This window comes from Triticum dicoccoides, chromosome 6B (genome assembly GCF_002162155.2).
Source record: "Triticum dicoccoides isolate Atlit2015 ecotype Zavitan chromosome 6B, WEW_v2.0, whole genome shotgun sequence".
Lineage (NCBI taxonomy): Eukaryota > Viridiplantae > Streptophyta > Magnoliopsida > Poales > Poaceae > Triticum > Triticum dicoccoides.
In genome coordinates, this window is record NC_041391.1 from 665,681,290 (window position 1) to 665,684,813 (window position 3,524).

General features: G+C 47.6%; 1 pseudogene; it reads left to right on the top strand.

Annotated features, from left to right (window-relative positions):
• Positions 1 to 2,406: 2,406 nt before the first annotated feature.
• Positions 2,407 to 3,524, top strand: part of LOC119325185 — a 2,949-nt pseudogene continuing 1,831 nt past the window's right edge.

Here is a 3,524-nt window from a genome sequence, read left to right on the forward strand (position 1 = left end):
GGGTGGAACAATAGGGTGTTGGAGCACCTCCTCGTGTCAGCTTCAGCGCTTGCTTAGCCAAGGCGGCAACTCCCGACGACGTCGTGGGCGGACGGCTCTGGTGGCATGCGATGGCGGGCGTCGGTGATCTGGGCGGGCAGAAGGTCGAGGCGCGGGGTGGCTTGCAGCGTCGAGCTGTGGCGCGCTTGAACAACGGGGACGGCGGGACTCCGGCACCTGAACGGGCGTGAGGCCGCAAGCTCATGGTCGAGAGCAATGACATTGGCCCAAGATGACGGCGACGTCGATGATGTGCAGCCGCGGCCTGAGTTTAGCCTCCCGCGCAGATGTACGTTGCCTTCCCTTCCTCTCCTCCGTCATGGCCTCTGATCATGGGGCGATGGGAGAGAATTTTGGAGCTTGGTGGTGGGACGTGGAGGAGGCGGCTGTATTGTCTCGGGATGAAGGAGAGACAATTTATAGATCTACAACAGCGGTGGAGGGGACATGAGATTGGACTGAAGTCACGTGTCCCGACTGGATCCATCTTCCGTAGAAAAAAACTGAAACCAATGTAAAAATTGTAACGTGGCAAACGAAGAAACCAGAGTCAAAGCAGCGATGGGCACGTACGATCAGAACATGAAAGGAAACTGACGTGACCCTTCATGTGCATTCAATAGAAAGAAAGACATGGTAAAAAAAGTGCAAGACGCTAGGTAGCTAAGAGATAGGAACGACAAGGAAAGCCTCCGTCACACGCGTCATTTTCTCAGGGGCGGTAAAAAATTCCGGAAAAACCAGAAAAATCAAACCCTTACTGGCTTAGTATTCTTAGTATATAGTGTTGATATTGCCATATCTTTTTCTTTAATATATAGTACGCACACGTGTGCATATTCGAGAAAAAAAAGTGTTGATATTGCCATGTCCATTCCTTGTGACCATTCTGCACGTACAGAATTACAGTGTTGATATACAGAATTACAATGTTGATATACAGAATTGTCACATTGTAATTCTGTATATCAACATTGGTCTGATATAGTGCATGTACTGGTCTGCGCCAATGTCCATTCCATGTGGATCAACTGGTCTATAGGGTAATTATTTTTACGAATTTTGACACTGGTCTGCACCAAACTCTGGTAGATGCTCTGGAGTCGCCGAACATTTTTGTTACTGAGTTTTGACATTGGTCTGGTAGATACTGTAATGTGTTAATCTATTAATCTGAATTTTGTTACTGATGATGACAGAAAATTTGTGCACTGTAATTTGTTCTGGACAGCTCCGTAGTTATTGGATTCAGTTAACCAAAGTTTAGTTCTTGTTGGTGCAAGTGCAAAAGTTACTGACAAGATGCAATCATTTTTCTTATTGGTGCAAAAATTACTGTCAAGATGCATATCCTGTTGCTCCTCGGAATGAGCTGCTATGTTCTCAACTCAACTCATTTTGACAAGCATGCAGAGAAGATATAAATAAACAGGAAAACACTAGCTTGTACTTTGGCTTTCTAGTTTGTATAAAAAGAAGTCCTGAGTCCAACTTCTACTGATCATGATCCAACTTGTACTGAATTTTCCTCACAATTATTCAAAACTCACAATAAGCTACTGTATTCCATATAACTCAGTATCTTCTTTGCCAAATAATCACATGCAGAGAAGATAGTACTCTACTTTGCCAGGAAATCACGATCACAACTTCTACTCTACCCCAGAATAATTATGTATCTTCTTACACTAGCAGTAGCGGATTTACAAGCATGGATGGATCAAGTGTTGAGTATGAAGGCTGTGAACTTGATCAGCCATTGATCAAGTGTTCAGTATGGACTACAAATGCTTTCGATTTTAAACACACTATTGTTGATCCACCGCTCAATTTCGCAGGAGTAAAGAACTGAATGATTTTACCGATCCACACTATTGCTTTCTTCTGTTTTGCCCGATCCACACTATTGTTTCTGCCTTTCTCTGCTTCTTGCTCAATTGGAAGTAATTTCACATCAGTTTCACAGGAGGAGTGCCAACAGAGGCAATGGTCCTGCGAGCTGCGCCCGGAAGCGCGCGGGAAGGTTGAAATAAATTGAGTAGCCAAAGGCCTCGTGCACAGTATGGAAGGAAGAGGAAAAATGGCCCGACGGCGGCTGCGCTTGGGAAAGCTGCCGATGGTGACAACGGCAAGGAGGAAGGTGGAGACGGAGTGATTAGCACGATAATTAATTCTACGAGGGGGCTTTTGAAAAAACAATTAGGCCCGACATTAATTTCGGGACGATTGGTTTCAGTCAGACGGTTGGTTTTGCCTTCGTGACGTAGGAAAGTATACGTATGCGTGTGGGGGTTGGGTCCGTAATCGATTCGGCCAGACGATGGAAAGAAACCCAAAACCAATCGAAAAGGCCTCCAGATCCGATTCGGGAGGCCCCTTGCTTATAGCACCATCTATAAGTAGGAATCAAATTGATCCCAAGCAGACCCTCTCACCCGCCGCCGGCGTTTTTTGTCGATTCGATCGACTGATCGACGGGAGGAGAAGCCCAGCCCCTTGGCATCACGGAGTAAGATGAAGACCTCGGCGCCGATGAGTCCGGATGAAATCGACAAGGCGATGGCTTCCGAGGCGAGGAAATTCGCGTCGCACGCTCGCGTTTGGGAATCCGCGTGGGGCGAAACATGCGGCTTCTTCACGGACACCAGTGAGTAATAACCAACAACCCAATATCAGTTTTATTTAGTAATTATTAATCGGTTCTGCTATCGGGCGCTTGAAATTCTCTTTAGCGCCGCTTGCTTGAATCCAAATCAGTCAGAGCACCAACGTAGTCGGAGGTGTAGGTGGGGGTGCGGAGTAGGTGCTGCGTTCCACGACCCAGGGTCGCCGACCCAAATCGAGGGTCGGGGTCGATGGCTGGCTGGGATGCGACCGTGAACCCCGCACAGTGAACCGGGTGGGGAGAGCGGCAGTAGATGAATACAAATCGTTGCTGCAGTTCTTCGTCTCATCACCGTATCCGTCAGATGAGCTCCATCTCTTTCCACGTTGCCTCATTGGTCACCATGTCTGCTGGAAGAGGCGGTGATGTGTTAGGGGATTGATGATGCGTATGAGCAAAGCGACTTGCCATGGAAAGGCGGCGGCGGTGTTGTCCGGTGTGCAACAGGGGAGCAGCCGTGTGAGGGGAACTGCACGATCAGTTAGGTCACGCAGTGACTAATGGGCCTAATGGGCTTCCTTTTATTTATTCATTTAGAGATATGCCTATTTTCGTATTTAAAATAAATCAGGTATCGCCACTGGTAGAGTACTTGGTGCCATCAATCCAGTCGACCCGGGATCACGTCCCACGACCCAAAATGTTGACCCGGAAATCTGGCAACTATAATACGGCCGTGCGAGAAAAAATCTGGTGCTCGGAGAGGCTTAGCAGCCGGGACCATGTGGTTAAGCTGACTGCCCGCGGGTTTGGGGTTGAAGATGAACAATAATAGACAGATGGAGATTGAGGATGACTCTCCACCGTCCGATTTCAATTA